This window comes from Macaca nemestrina, chromosome 13 (genome assembly GCF_043159975.1).
Source record: "Macaca nemestrina isolate mMacNem1 chromosome 13, mMacNem.hap1, whole genome shotgun sequence".
NCBI lineage: Eukaryota > Metazoa > Chordata > Mammalia > Primates > Cercopithecidae > Macaca > Macaca nemestrina.
Window position 1 is genome coordinate 47,105,699 of NC_092137.1, and position 15,800 is coordinate 47,121,498.

Sequence of the window (15,800 nt, forward strand, 5' to 3'; positions counted from 1 at the left end):
CCCAGAGGAGGTGCTGGGTGCTGTAGGAGTCTGCTACTCCTCAGTTATTTGTTGGGCACCTGCCATGAGTGGCCCAGGGAGCAGGGGCTGAGACCCAGTGATGAACAGTTCAGAACCGGTTCCTAGAGGAGCTCTCAGCCTTCCAGGGACAAGGGGTGCTCGGGAGGGGATTTAGGGACACAGATCAATGATGTAGGAATTTCATGAGGGGGCTGTGGACAGCCCAGCTGGGGAAACCATGCCATTTAACAGGACCCCAAATGTGTTCAGTGTTAAAGTCATCCTACCCCAAACTTTGTGCTTCAGGCTCCTTCTTCACTGTATCCCTGGCTGCGGGAACCCCTCTGCCCAGCCTGCTGTCAGGAATCTTGGATGTTTGATCGTCTCCCTAGTGCCGCACAAACCAACCCCCAGAGAAAAGTCTAGAAAAGATGGCTGTGGCTCAGTGGGGATTTGGTGCCTGACATTTGTAGAGTATGTGACACCCTCTATTATAGATAGGGACATTCTCTCCATCTTATATGTGGGGAAACTGAGGCCCAGAGAGGATAACTTGCCCAAAGTTACCCAGATTAATGGTGGAGCCAGTACAAGAACCTCCATGCTCTGACTCTGGCCTTGGAATATGAGTCCTCCAAGGCCCCTGCAACACACACTCAGTTTCCCCTGTCTCCCCTGGGTCCCAGGAGGAGTGACTGTGACATCTGTGGAGGGCACACCCTCCTTGACTCTGGCTGGTGGGACTTCCTGAGGGGGTTTGCCCACCCCAGATCCTTGGATCCCTTTTCCATTGGGTCCACACCATGCCAGGAAACCTGGCAAGATGGTCACTGTGGGTGGACCCAGCGCCAGCCGGTGGGAGGGCAGGTGCGTTTCTGGGACGGCCTGGTCTATGGGTGGTCTTCTCCGTTTGCTCTCTCATCCCCCGCTCTGCGCCTCTGGCACAGGCCAGCCTTGGGGGTGATCTGCATTTGGCATTTGGGTCTTTCAGGTCTCTTAGAAACCCTTTCAGCCATGGACGCCCTGAGCGGAACCCCCTTCCTCGGGCTTCCTTTCTGGGACTTTCTCCTGAGCCTGGCTCAGGATGGATTGCCCCCTGTCTCCTGCTCTCTCCTCTTTCTAGCATGCCTCCAGCTTCTTGGGGGAAACACAGTCCCGGTGGTCAGAGGTTCTGCAGGGGAGGTAAGGAGCTGGGCGCTGCCGGCGCGGGCTGCTCGGTCGCGGGCTGTGCTAGCTCCCGTTCCCCAGTGACTGCACATGGCCTTCCCTTTGCCTGCCTCCTCTCTGCCTGTCCTCCTCCCTGTCCTGCTGCAGTGACCATGCCTGCTGCCCGGCATGCTGAGGTTTGCCTGACCCTGCGTGTGCTTGAGACCATGCACGTGGCTACCAGGGTGTGCACGATGTTCATCTGCCTGGGTTTGGGGGATTTGGTGGGTCTTCCCATGCAGAGTAGAGGCCACACCCTTCGGGGGCTGAGGATGCTGGTCGTTGGTCCTGACTCCATCTGTGAGCATGAGGGTGGTGGCAGCAGGGGCCACAGAGTTCACAGAATGCTGATATTTATTCAGCCCCCCTCCATGCCAGGTAGACCCTCGTTGAGTCCCCTCTGTAACCCTCTGAGGTAGTGTTCCCCTCATTCTATGTCACGGATGAGGAGTTAAGGTTGGAAGAAGTGAGGTGATTCATGCGAGGTCTCACAGGAAGTGGCGGAGGCGGGATTTGAACCCAGGCAGCTGGAGCTTGTGATACTGTTGCTGAGAATCCTAGGATGAAAGGAATCAAGTGATCCAGGCCAACCCCTCATGTTACAGTTGAGGTAACTGAGTCTGACAAAAATGAAGCAGCTTGCCCAGGACATCAGTTAGCGTGTATTTGAACTGGAGTCCTCCGTCCCAGACAGCCACTCGATCTTGGGCTCCATTTGATGCTGGGCTGCCTGCAGGAGCCAGACTGACCCACACTCAGCACTCCTGGCCAGACTATTACGCCATGGCTTGACTGGCCATTTTTCACAGGAATCTGCTCTGTGGTTCTGTTTGGTACTCTCTAGTGGGGTGGGGAGTCTGGGTCTCAGGCACACCTGACTGGAGGAGGAGGACAGGGCCTGTGTGTCACAGGGGGGCCTGAGCTTGCCAGACTGGGAGGCTCTGTGGGGGCCCCAGTGTGGAGCGATTCCAACATGGAGCTGCTGTTCTTTTTAGGGGATTCAGAAACAGGCCCTGGGTCTCTTCACCCCCACCCTCAAAAGACATAAAAACACATTCCCCTCACCCTCTTTCCCCATCAGAGTAGAGGGACTTGCACTGTGACCCTGTGAGGCGTCACTCACAAAGGCCCGGCCTTCCTCTGAAATGTGCACCCTTGTATTACACCCAAAGATGCGTTCTGATTCCCGGGAAAGCTTTAAATGTCAACCCAGGAGCCTGAGTGAAGAGGCAGTTGCAGCAGTCTTGGGTTTTCATTAGCCAGAGTGCAGAGACATCACATGCATATTTGTGCATATAAGGTATAGGGGAGTACATGACCTCCACCTCCTCTGAGGGGAAAAGAGTTATTGTCCATGTCACGTCTGTTTAGAAACAATAGAAAAACCACATGTTCCCCACTAAGATAGAAAAATAAGACAACTTCATGGGAAGACCTGTTGTTTCCATGTCCAGGTGGTCTGTGCCCAACCACCAGCACTCCTGGTCCCGTAACATTTGAGTCACACAGGTGCTCAGACTGACCAAGTCCAGCCAGGAGTAGGAGACTGGATTTTAGGGCCTCTTGGTAACCTGGGAGGTGGGCTGGGCCCTGCTGGAGGCTCTGGAAGAAAAACGACCTCTTCCCTGGTCCTGCCTTCAGCTGCTCCTGGCTGCAGAGAAGTCGTCATGTTGACCTGTTACTCAGTAATGCCCTATCCTGTGGCCAGCTGCTCCCAAGTCACCTGTGGCCCCGGGCAGAGCCTCCCCTGCCTGTCAGAATCCCCTGTTTGGTTCTTCATTTCCCAGGTACCGATTTCCTGAGCTCCTCTTGTATACCTGATGTTTGATGGCATTCCCAGAAACGTGGGGTGCAGACCCCTCCCTCTGGAAGCTGAGCCTCTGATGTATGTCTCTGATGTATGTGTATGTAGGGGGATGGGGGGAGGTGGGATGATCATATGTGCACCACCCAGGAGCTTGCAGGGCCCCCCCAAACCCACTGAATCAGAATCTAACCCTTATAACGTTCCCGGGTGATGTACACACACATTACAGTTGGTGAGACACTACCCTGGAATACTTGTTTAATAAATATTTGTTGACTGATTTTTTTGTTTGTTTGTTTGTTTGGTTGTTTTTTGAGACTGAGTCTCACTCTGTCGCCCATGCTGGAGTGCGGTGGCGCAATCTCGGCTCACTGCAAGCTCCACCTCCCGGGTTCACGCCATTCTCCTGCCTCAGCCTCCCGAGTAGCTGGGACTACAGCCCAGCTAAGTTTTTGTATTTTTTTAGTAGAAACAGGGTTTCACCGTGATACCCAGGATGGTCTCAATCTTCTGACCTCATGATCCTCCCGCCTCAGCCTCCCAAAGTGCTGGGATTACAGATGTGAGCCACCACGCCCAGCCTTGTTGACTGATTGTTAACCTTCATCTCTCCTCTGTAAATGGGAGGTGCTTGTTATGCCCATTTTGAGGATGAAGAAGCAGAGGAAGTTCATGCAGCCTGTAAGTAGCATTGGTGGCCAGATGGATGTCTCTAAAGCTTGTGTCCCACCTGTAACAGAGGAGCCGGGAGGCAGATTACGGTTGCCTCTAAGACGGGTCACACAGATGAGGACTTTCTCCTCTCTGGGGCTCCTTCAGCCCTGGTGAAGCCCTGCAGTCATTTTCTTGGCATTTGCTTTCCCAGGGCCGTTTATGGGTGTTTGTGGATGAGTTGTTCAGAAAATTTGCTTTTATATTTCAACCTAACATCAGTCATCTTGGTTTAGACTGGAAGCCCACCCCTCTCCTACCCCATTCCCCAGGACCTGCCATGGCCCCCTTGTAACTTCTGCCAGCCCACTGACCCCTGACCAACCATGTCAGATCAGGGGAAGGCCCTGGAAAGGAAATGCTCCCAGCCAACTCCAAGTGCAGGTGACAGATATATCTTCAGATGAAACAGCTCCATTACCATCCTTGTTGGTTTGGTGAAGAGGGAACATCATCCATTTACTCTGTATTAAAAATAATCAGGCCGGGCACGGTGGCTTACACCTGTAATCCCAGCACTTTGGGAGGCTGAGGTGGGCGGATCACGAGGTCAGGAGATCGAGACCATCTTGGCTAACACAGGTGAAACCTGGTCTCTACTAAAAATACAAAAAATTAGCCAGGCGTGGTGGTGGGCATCTGTAATCCCAGCTACTTGGGAGGCTGAGGCAGGAGAATGGCATGAACCTGGGAGACGGAGCTTGCAGTGAGCCGAGATCATGCCACTGCACTCCAGCCTGGGTGACAGAGTGAGAGTCTGTCTCAAAAAATTAAATTAAATTAAATTAAAATTAATAAAAATAATAAAAAGTAATCTAAGCTGGATGCGGTGGCTCATGCCTGTAATCCTAGCACTTTGGGAAGCCAAGGCGGGCGGATGACTTAAGGTTAGGAGTTCGAGACCAGCCTGGCCAACATGGTGAAACCCTGTCTGTACTTAAAAAAAAAAAAAAAAAAGTACAAAAAATTAGTTGGTCATGGTGGCATGCACCTGTAATCCCAGCTACTTGGGAGGCTGGGACAGGAGAATTGCCTGAACCTGGGAGGCGGAGGTTGCAGTGAGCCGAGATCACACCAAGGCACTCCAGCCTGGGTGGACAGAGCGATACTCCGTCTCAAAAAAACAAAAATTATCTAGAATGCTTTCAAGGCCCTTCTAGGATGGCCTGTCTTCAGTGCTGCCCACTCCCTTGGCAGAACCCTCTGCATTTGACCCCATGTGCTCATGGCTGTGAGCCCTGTCTTCCACTGAATTCCAAGCCTCTTGAGTACAGGTGTTCATTTCTTTTGTACCCTCAACCAGTCTCCCTCTCTCCTTTCCTGAAGCCCCACCTGTCAGCCTAATGAGGTCTGCTCCTGGTATCCAATATAATCTATGAAGTTCTTCCCTTCACTTCTTCTTGGGACATTGTGCTTGCCTTTTTTCTTCACTCTGCACATAGCTGTGTCCTTACATTCTCCTCTGACACAGTTCAGGTGCATCCTGTGCCAGAAGCTTCCCTTAGTTGTTCAGCTTGCAGCATCGTCTCCCTCCTCCCAGCTCACTTGGACCTCAGCCCAGTATGCACGTCCATTCTCCCCAGTTAGGGGTCAGTATGTTCCTTCCGCCGAGCGTCTGACCTCTTGCAGTTGTATCCCCCAAGGCTCCTGGCCTGCCTCCCACAGGAGGAAGTAAAATTTGTCAGCAGTTGATTCAGCAAACACCTGCTGGGGATGCCAAGTTAGGGTCACTTCCCTTGAGGGAGTGGCAGGCGGGTGAGCAAAGCTCCAGGAGGGATGCAGCTCCAGGAGAAGCAGCTGTTTGGAAGACCCCAGAGTGGCTGGTCTGCTGCTCCTGCCATGGCTTGCTGGGGCAGTGTGGCAGACTTCCTGCCTGGCCGTGGTGTCTCGGCCATATGGCTGTCCCTAGTTTGTCCTGTGGGAAGCTCTGCCTTGACTCTTGGCCTTTTGGCCACCAGAAAGGGCCATTTGTGAAGAGTCCCCTCTGGGCCACTGCTTCTGGGCAGCCCAGCCCCTGATGGGAGTGGAACACTTGAGCCTACCTTATGGGTTGAACAGTGCAAGGACTTGTTTGCCAGGTTTGGGGTCTGTCTGCCTCTACAGCTCCCTAAAACTCTGTAGTAATAAGCCTTTGGGCAATTGGCATTGCATCATCTTCATGGCTGAGAACCTAGAGCCAAAGATTGTGTTGACTCTAAGTCCATGGATCTAGATCCAGGCCTTGAGGGTCTGTCCCTCAGCAGCAGGCCTCGGGGCTCCTCTCAGGCACCCACCCCTGGTTCTCTAGCAATGCAGTGAGAGCTGCAGCAGGGGGTCCATGTGAGGTTTGCATGGGGAAGGATTCAGGCCTTTCCAGTCTTGTCTCCTAATAGAGTCTGGTCCCCCTGTCTCCTCTGGCACTGCCTTCAGCAAGGACAGGGAATTTTCAACTCCAGTTATCTGACTTCACTCTCAGCTGTCTTGCATTGTTTTATATAGACAAAACTTTCCTATTCAGAGGGGCTGCGAGGAGTGCTGCTTGTAAGGCTTATTTTTATAGGGCTTAGCATAGGCTCCAAGAAGCATCTGGCATAGGCCGGTATCCTGAAGTGTTCTACCACATGCCCAGTGTCTCACCTCAAGACAAAATAGGCTGCATTCCAGCCGGTGGTGCTGCTGCTGTGTATCTGGAATTCCAGTTTCTTAGCTGGGAGATGGCAAAGTCCTCTCTGCCCCACCTGACCTCAGCCCAGCCAATTTTGTATTTCAGGAATTGTCCCCTCGGGCACCATGCCTCTGGGGATCAGTTTCTGTGTAACCAGACTTACGGTTGTAATGACAAACATGCAACTACAACTAGTTGGAAAGTAGCAACAAAAAAGAGGAGAGACTGGATATTTATGGCCCCTTGTAACTAGAAAGTTGTTGGAGCAGCATGGCATCAGGCATAGCTGAATCTGGGGGCTCAGCGAGGTCTGTTGAGGTCGTCCTCAGCAGCTCCAGGAGTACATGGTTCTTGCAGCATGGCACCCACTACCTCAGAAGGAGAGAGTGCCTGGGGAAGCTTCTCGTGGAAGTGGCTTGGTCTCTTGCCCACCCTGGAGCCAATCGTGGTGCCCAGCACCTAGGATACTGAGCTGGTACCAGGGGTGGGATTTCCCCCACCCGAATCCTGTGGACTGAGATGCAAGAATGATTCCTCAAAGGAAAACCAGGGTACAGTTATGAAAGTAGGTGAAAGGCATGGAGGCAGAGCACCAGAGTGCAGGCAGCAATGATTCACCTCAGGGTACACCAGTAGTGGAAGGGTCAGGCTGTGGACGTCGCTCTCTCTGACTCCAGCATTCGGGCTTGTTCGATTGAAGCACTCTTGCAGAGGCAGGTGAGATCCAGCTAGTTGTGGGGCCTTCACAGGTGAGCTGGGTGGTGAGCCTGAACTTGAGGATGAATCACCAACAGTTGAGTGGAAGAGGTGCCTTCCAGCGAGGGAAGGCCAAAGGGAAGCCCCAGGGGGAAAGAAGGGGAGGTGGCTTGTTTGGAGGTGCAGTGTAATCATAATTCTTGGAGCCAAGAGGAGGTGTGTGTGGGATGGATTGGGAATGAGCGTGAGGGCCAGGTGGGCTCCACAAGAGGGCCCAGAGCAGAGAGTCCACGGTAAGGCTCAGGGTGTCTCTCTTTACTGGGGTTCTAGCACTTTGGCTGCAGGTCACCACACCATGAGGTGCAGCACAGCCTGTTCTCCCTCAAATCAGGCTCACCTATGGGTCAGCACGCTGTCTGTGGTCAGCATGCTGTCTGGGGCAATCTTCTCTAGGGTCTGGAGCTGGGGAGTCTGGGCCCTAGACTAGGATGAAGCCTTTGTGGATCCAAGGTAACGAATCACCCACTTTTTTGTTGGTCTGAACTCCGAGGGTTATTCACTGGCTTTGACTGGCTTCCAGGATGTTTCAGGGCCTGCTCTTTGGACATCTCCAGCTTTAGCCGGTTCAGCCTCCCCAAGCTCCGGTGGGTCTCTTCCATTTCTCCAGCCCTAGCTCAGTGTGCCAATGGCGTGGAGAGTGACTCATACTTCTCCAGCCATTCATTCTACCTTGAGCCTGGCAGACTTTAGTCATTGGTGCCTAATTTAGGGTTCATTGTGGCTCCACAGATAAGAGCGCAGGCCTCTTGAGAACCTGTCCTGCCCCCAGTGTCAGCCTGGCTGGCTTGTGTTCTCCTTTACCTCACACTCAGCACCAGAGAGGTCCTGGTGCCCTGACCCTAGTACACAGGAACTCTGCATTGCAGTGACATGCTAGGTTGTGAAGCTGCTGTGCAAGGTCAAAAAAGGTGAAATGCCCTCAGCAGCTGGAAGGATTATGATCTCCAGATTCTCTTCTCCCAGCCCCTTGAAGGTGGGCTTCTTTTTTTACTCTTCTTTTTTGTCAGTGTAACCCCAAGCTATTCTGCTGTCACCTGGAATTGTGTCTCTGATTACAACTTTTAAAAAAGAAAGAACACTACGCTGCTTCCAGGACAGGATATGATAGCATATTTGGTTTTTGTGTTTTTAGCCCTGGTATGGCGGGAATTCACTGTTGATTTTGGCTTCCCTCTCCAAGGGGTGTGGGCTGTGTGCCTCACACGGACAGGAGCTCAGTCCTTGTGGCACTGCTGTCCTGGACCCAGGTGAGAGAGGCTGGCTTCCAGATGCCGAAGGAGCAGGCTGCTAGGGGATCAGGCCTCATCCAGCCAGAAACCTGGATCTAGTTGACACTGGTGCTTTTAGCTGAGGGGTCTTGGAATTAATCAGTTTTCCCTGGATTCAAATTTTTTTGTTTGTTTGTTTAGATGGTCTTGCTTTGTCACCCGGGCTGGAGTGCCAGTGATACGATTTTGGCTTACTGCAACCTCTGCCTCCCGGCTTCAAACAATTCTCCTGCCTTGGCCTCCAGAATAACTGGAATTACAGGCGCGTACCACCACGCCCAGCTAATTTTTTGTATTTTTAGTAGAGATGGTGTTTTGCCATGTTAGCCAGGCTGGTCTTGAACTCCTGACTTCAAGTGATCCACCTGCCTCAGCTTCTAAAAGTACTGGGATTACAGGCTTAAGCCACCAGATGCCCCGCCTAGATTTTTTATTTGTAACTCTGGAGAAGGGTTAAACCCCTACCTAAGAGGTTATTGTGAGCATCACTTGAAAATATTTTCTAAGTGCATACTTTTTTTTTTTTTGAGATGGAGTCTCGCTGTGTTGCCCAGGCTGGAGTGCAATGGCACGATCTCAGCTCACCGCAACCTCCACCTCCTGGGTTCAAGCAATTCTGCTGCCTCAACTGGGATTACAGGCATGCGCCACCATGCCTGACTAATTTTGTATTTTTAGTAGAGATGTTGGTCAGGCTGTTCTCGAACTCTTGACCTCAGATAATCCTCCTACCTCAGCCTCCCAAAGTGTTGGGATTACAGGCGTGAGCCACTGTGCCCAGCCAGCATACTTTCTATGCTTTATACTATTTCATCTAATTTAATGATCATGGCTACACTACGAGCTAGGCATTATTAGTAGCTTCATTTTTGTATTTGCGGAAACAGACTTAGCACTCTCTGAACATTTTGAGGTATATCCTTCCAGTCTTTTTTTCCCTATAGGCTTACATGTGCTTTTAAAATGTAAGTTCGTACAGTCATGTTTTATAGTCTGCTTTTTAAAAAAGTTAGTATTTCATGAGTCGTTTTTCAATACACCTCTATGTCACTGTAAGTAACCTCATAGCATTTCATTGTAATGTCCTATCATAATTTTGTGAAGTCCCATCATTGGACCCGTATGATAAATCTTTTTTTTTTTTTTGCCTTTATAAACAATACTGAAATGGATGTCCTTGAAGCTAAATTTTGCATACATCACTTTTTTTTTTTTTTGGTGGAGATGGGGTCTGTGTTGCCAGGGCTGGTTCTGAACTCCTGGGCTCCAGCAGTTCTCCCACCTCACCCTCCCAAAGTGCTGGGGTTACGGGTGTGAGTCACCGCCCCCCGCTTTTTCTTTTCTTTTTTTTTTTTTTTTAAGATAAATTCCTAGAAAGTAGAATTACTGAATCATAGAGTATACATTTTTTGGAGACTTTGATACAGAAGCCAAATTGCCTGTTTTTTTGTTTTTTCTGTTAAAAAATTGTGTTGGCTGGGCAAGGTGGCTCCCGCCTATAATCCCAGCACTTTGGGAGGCCGAGGTGGGTGGATCACCTGAGGTCAGGAGTTGAAGACCAGCCTGCCCAACATGGTGAAACCCTGTCTCTACTAAAAATATAAAAATTAGCCAGGCATGGTGGTATGTGCCTGTAATTCCAGCTACTCAGGAGGCTGAGACAGGAGAATTGCTTGAACCCAGGAGGTGAAGGTTGCAGTGAGCTGAGATTGAGCCACTGCACTCCAGCCTGGGTGGACAGAGCAAGATTCTGTCCCCCAAAAAAACCCAAAAAACAAAAAACAAACAAACAAAAAAAAACAGTGTTAAATATACATACCATAGAATTGACCATCTTAACCACTTTTAAGTGTTCAGTTCGGTACTGAGACGTTGTGCAACCAATCTCCTGAACTCTTTAACATTTGCGTTATTGTGCAACCAATCTCCAGAATTCTTTTACCTTGTGAAATCGAAATTCTATGCCCATGAAACAGCAACGCCCCGTTCCCTCCTCCCCTAACCCCTGGCAACCACTCTTCTATTTTCTGTTTTTATGAATTTGATTATGCAAGTACTTCGTGTAAGAGGACCCATACAGTATTTGCCTTTTTGTGTCTGGCTTATTTCACTTAGTAAAATGTCCTCAAGGCTTATCCATATTGTAGCATGTGTCAGAATTTCCTTCCTTCTGAAGGCTGAATGATATTGTATTGTATGTATATATATATGACATTTTGTTTATCCGTTCATCTGTCAATGGACACTTGGGTTGCTTCTACATTTTAACCATTGTGAATAATGCTGCTATGAATGCTAGTGGACTGATATCTCTTTGACACCCTGCTTTCTATTCTTTTGGGTGTACACCTGGAAGTGGAATTGCTGGTATGGTAATCCTATTTTTAAATGTTCTAATTTTAACAGAGTGATCTGTGAGGGTTCTTTCCTACCTGGCCTTCCAGTTTTCCCCTGAGAACTGAGTGAATTGCATTTTTTCCCTTCTTCCCCTGGCTGCAGGGTACCCAAGTCTGGGATTCATCGTCCGTGGATGCTGCAGCTGTACCTGTGCCCTTTTGACAGGCTGGGTAGGTGGGAGGGAAGGGGTTCTGTTGCTGAGGAAGTTTTCTGTTTTCTACCTCTGCATCCAGGGCCCAAAGCTCCAGGGCTCCAAGGGTGGGGCTTCTTGGAAGGGTGGCTGCCTGGGATGTGATGAGTCATTCAGACTGAAGGAGCTGGGACCAGCCTGGTGTTGGGTCTGAGGCTGTGCCAGGATCAGCTTGGCTCCAAATCGAAAGTTCTGAGTTAATGAAAAAGCAAGTCCTCCTCTTGCAAGGGACCTCTCCTAGAGCTGGGTGTTGGCACAGAAAGGCCCTTGCTGGTGGGAATCACAAGTCAGTGCCTGCCCCGCAGGGCTGCGTTACAACCCTCTGATGCCTCAAGGACTGGGCTCAGGGCAGCCCACCTTCATCCTGGATTGAGTGCTGCGGTCTGGCCGCTTGTGCAGAGGCACTCACTGGGCAGAGGGTAAAGCAACCCAAGCCTGGAGTCCCTGAGTGGTCTTCCAATCAGATGTTTGTGGGCAGGAAAATAGACCTTATCAACCAGGGGACACATACAAGGTTGCCTGCCCCTTTTTATGGGCAGAACTGGGTGACTGGACTGTGACCTTGCTTAGGAAAAGCCACTGCCAGCTCCAGAAACTTTTTGGCCCTGTGTATGTTGGAAATTGCTTTACAGAGGACCACCTCAGTGAATGTACCCCTGTACTTTGAACTTTTGTTTCTCTGAGTCATGACAGCTCCCTTCAAAAAGGCATTATCTCCATTATTTTTAGATAAATTTTCATGTAGTGAGATGTACAAATCTTAACTATATAATTTCATGAATTGGACCAGTTTAAATATCCATGTGACCAGTACTGTAACAAAGATACGGAACATTTCTATCACCACAGAAAGTCCTCTTGGGCTCTTTTCTAATTGGTCTCCACCCCAGGCAACCACTGTTTTGTTTTTGCTTTTTTTTTTTTAAAGAGATAAAGTCTTGCTATGTTGCCCAGGCTGGTCTCAAACTTCTGGGCTCAACTGATCCCCTGCCTCAGCTCCCACAGTGCTGGGATTACAGACGTGGGCCACCACTCCTGGCCTTATTTTCTACTGGTATAGATTAATTTACTCTTTTGAATAAATGAAATCATACCGCATGTATTTTTTAAATGTCTGGTTTCTTTTGCACAATGTAATTTTTAAGTAATTCATTTGTGTTATGTGTATATGAGTTTTAAAAAAAAATCTGAGTAGTATTCCATTATATAACTATACCACAATTTGTTTATGAATTCTCCAAGAATTTTTTTTTCTTTTTTTTTTTTTTGAGACGGAGTCTTGCTCTGTCACCCACACTGGAGTGCTGTGGAGCAATCTCGGCTCACTGCAACCTCTGACTCCCTGGTTCAAGCAATTCTCCTGCCTCAGCCTCCCGAGTAGCTGGGATTTACAGGCATGTGCCACCATGCCCAGCTAATTTTTGTATTTTTAGTAGAGATGGGGTTTCACTATGCTGGCCAGGATGGTCTCGATCTTTTGACCTCGTGATCTGTCTGCCTCGGCCTCCCAAAGTGCTGGGATTATAGGCATGAGCCACCACACCTGGCCCAGGAAATATTTTTTAAGTGGAGAGGGAGGAACTCCTTTGGGCCGTATACTTGGCTTTGTGAATACGCTCATTCATCTACGCATCCATCTGCATGCTTCCTAAACACCAGGCCCTGGCCATCATTGGGGTGCAAAGATAATCAGAAATGGGTAGAGAGGATGATGACAATGAAGGAAAAAGGCACATACATAGGAGATGCAGCCAAACTGTTCAAGTGGTTTAGACACAGGGAGGCTTAACTCTACCTGGCAGAGTTTCAGAGAAGAGGTGGCTTTCCTTTGAGGTTTTTTTTAAATTGAGATGGGGTCTTGTTCTGTCACCCAGCTGGAGTGCGGTGGTGTAATCTTGGCTCACTGCAGCCTCCGCCTCCCGGGCTCAAGCAATTCTCCCACCTCTGTCTTCTGAGTAGCTAGAGTCACAAGTATGCACCACCAAGCCCAGCTAATTTTTTCTATTTTTGGGGAGACAGGGTTTCACCACATTCCCAGGCTGGTCTCAAACTCCTAAGCTCAAGCAGTCGCCTGCCTGGTCTTCCCAGTGTGCTGGGATTACAGATGTGGGCCACTTTGCCTGGCCTACTTTGAGCTTTCAAGGAGGATGGGATTTGAGGTTCTTGGAGAAGCATGGTGGGGAGGTCCCTGCTGAGAGTGGAAGGAACAAATGCCACACGGGGAAGGTGGAAGCCCCACAGACCATTTTTCCTGAATTCACAGCTTTGCAGTGGCCAGCCCTCTGGAGGCTTGGAACTGGCAGCTTGAACTTGACAGCAGCTGGCATCACCCATTCCAGTGCTGGACCCAGAGGTGTGGCAGGAGGGAGCCCAGTCTCAGCACATCTCTCTGGGGACCACAGGGCAGCTGTGTTGAAACAGATCCACTCTATGTCCCCTGGAATTGGCTGTGCCCTGCCATGTGCGGTTGGTCTCCTGGGCCAGGCCTCTCAACAGTTCATAGGTTCGCCCCACCTTCTTGCAGGGTGGATAGGCTGCATGTCTAGGGAGCAGGGGCTGGCCCAGCTCTGGCAGTGAGCAACGAGGCCTGCCTCCTTGATTCTTTCTCGGTTCCTCTTCCCCCTTTAGTCCTCTGGAATGAGGATCCTCCCCCTCCTGGTTGTGAGTCATTTGGCAGGAGGCACGTTGACATGCGGTGACCCAGGCACCTGGGTCTTTGTGTTGAGCAAGGACCTTCATGTTCTGTGCCCGCCTTCCTCCAGGCCAACGCACCCGAACTTTGGATCTGGTCACACCCCAGCCTGGCAAAGGACAAGGTCACTGAATCTGTGTGCATGGGAATGTGGCTAAGAAAAACAATAATTCCTTACCTTGAATTTGCAGAGCACTTTGTTTAATGTCAGACATGACCAGGCTTGTGTTTTTTCATCCAGCCAGCAAATGCTTGTCCAGTACCTACTGTGTGCCAGGTGGTAGAAAAGCAAGCACGATTAGGTTGATGTCTTGAAGGAGTCTACAGTCTGGGGAAACATATGAACAAATAAGTATAAGAAATGGTGAGTTAGGAATATGTATAGACTGGGGCTTAAAGGAGGAATGTTTGGTTATACCAGGGACTATCAGGAAGGGCTTTGTAGAGGAGGTAGCATTTACTAGGTCAGAATGTGAACAGTAATTTTGGGTAGACTTGGTGGGGTGGATACACTCCACGCAGGAGGAACAACTTGAGCGAGTCAAGAAGGCATCCTACAACCAAGCAGCTGGGAGCAGGAGGTCGGGTGTGGATGTGGCAGGTAAGGCGAGAGATGAGGCTGGAGAACTGATACCAGAAGGGCCTGGTATGGAGCCTCCAGAGGTTGGACCTTACCCTGTAGCAGTATGGACCCCTGGAGAGTTTTAGAAGGATCCCCCTGGGGATTAAAGTGAGACTGGAGGCAGGGAGGCCAGTTAGGAGGCCAATATAGTCATCCGCTGAAGACATAAAACCTGATATAAAGTAGTAGGAAGAGAGGAAGGGAAGGTTTGAGGACTTGGTCATTACGTGGATGTTGGGGCTTATAGGGCAGGAAACAGTTGAGGATTCTTCTATTATACATCCCTTCAGTAAGTTCGTCTTCACATGTAAAGTACCTAAAGTACCGTGTGGGCACAAAGACGAGACAGACATTGATTCTCCCCATTGAGAAACAATAGTTCAGAAGGACAGCACTCTCTAGTCAGGTCTATATTAGCTGCAAGTGTCAAAAAAAGGGACAGCGGGAGGGAGGAAGGGAGAGAGGGAGGGAGGAAGGGAGAAGACATGGGAGGTATTTAATGGCGCTCATACACTGGAAAGTTCCAGCAGGTAGAGCTTCAGGCAAAGCTGGATCTAGGTACTCAGTCTCTTTAGAAATCCACCCTTCTCCATCATGTCTTACCTTTTCTTTGCATGGATTTCATTTTTTTCATGACTAAGAGTTTATTCAGTATTTTTCCTGTCTTAAAAAAAAGTAACCGGATGCAAATAGAGTTGTTTTTCTGTACAGCATTAGTTTCTAGTATGGCTAACAATGCTATATCCCTTCTTTGTTTCTTACAGATTGTTTTTATTTTTTGAGCTTTTTGGTTTTGGCCTTGAAGCTTTTATTTAAAAAATGTTTAAATTGCAGCAAAAAAGCCCCATACAACATAAAATTTACCATCTAAGCCATTTTTAAATGTACACTTCAGTAGTGTTATTTATATTCACATTGTGTAGACTTCATTTTAAGGCAGGTTTTCTCTAACATTTCTAAACTGATGTCTGATACCAGCTTAACAACCCCAGTGGAAAGAGTGACAATTCTGAGACTGTTTTTTATTGGCCCAGATTGGGCCATGTGCCCACACTTAGCTGATTGCTGTGGCGGTCATGATCATCTGAGATTGCGGGAGAGGTGGTCAAAAGGAGAGGAAGGTGCTATTACTGATAAATGGGAAAGTGGTCGTCCCCTGCAGGCAGAGACCTGAGCATGGGTAACTTCTGCAGGGAGGAACTGTTGGGTTCCATGGGAAGCGTGCATGTAAAATGCTGCATAACTTGAGCACCTACTGTGTGAGGTGCTGTGCAAGGGTTGTGGTTGTCCAAAAAGGTTCATATTTGCCCCCATGGAGCTTTCAGCTAGTTAGGGAGAGAAGAGCTGGCCAGAGATTACCAAAATACAGTGTAGAAAATGGTGAGCACCAGGAGAGTGGATGTTTTTCTTCTAACAACTGCAAGTGTAACCAAGTAACCCCATCTTCAGGCCAGAATTCATTGTGGCCCAGGTGGTATTGGGTCCAGATAGTATTATGGTAAAAGAT

The 15,800-nt window shown here is 49.4% G+C and overlaps 1 protein-coding gene across 5 annotated transcripts in view; it reads left to right on the forward strand.

Moving 5' to 3' along the window:
* Window positions 1-15,800, forward strand: part of LOC105464975 (tetratricopeptide repeat domain 7A) — a 157,075-nt gene that overhangs the window by 38,271 nt on the left and 103,004 nt on the right. The gene's annotated exons all lie outside the window — the stretch shown is intronic.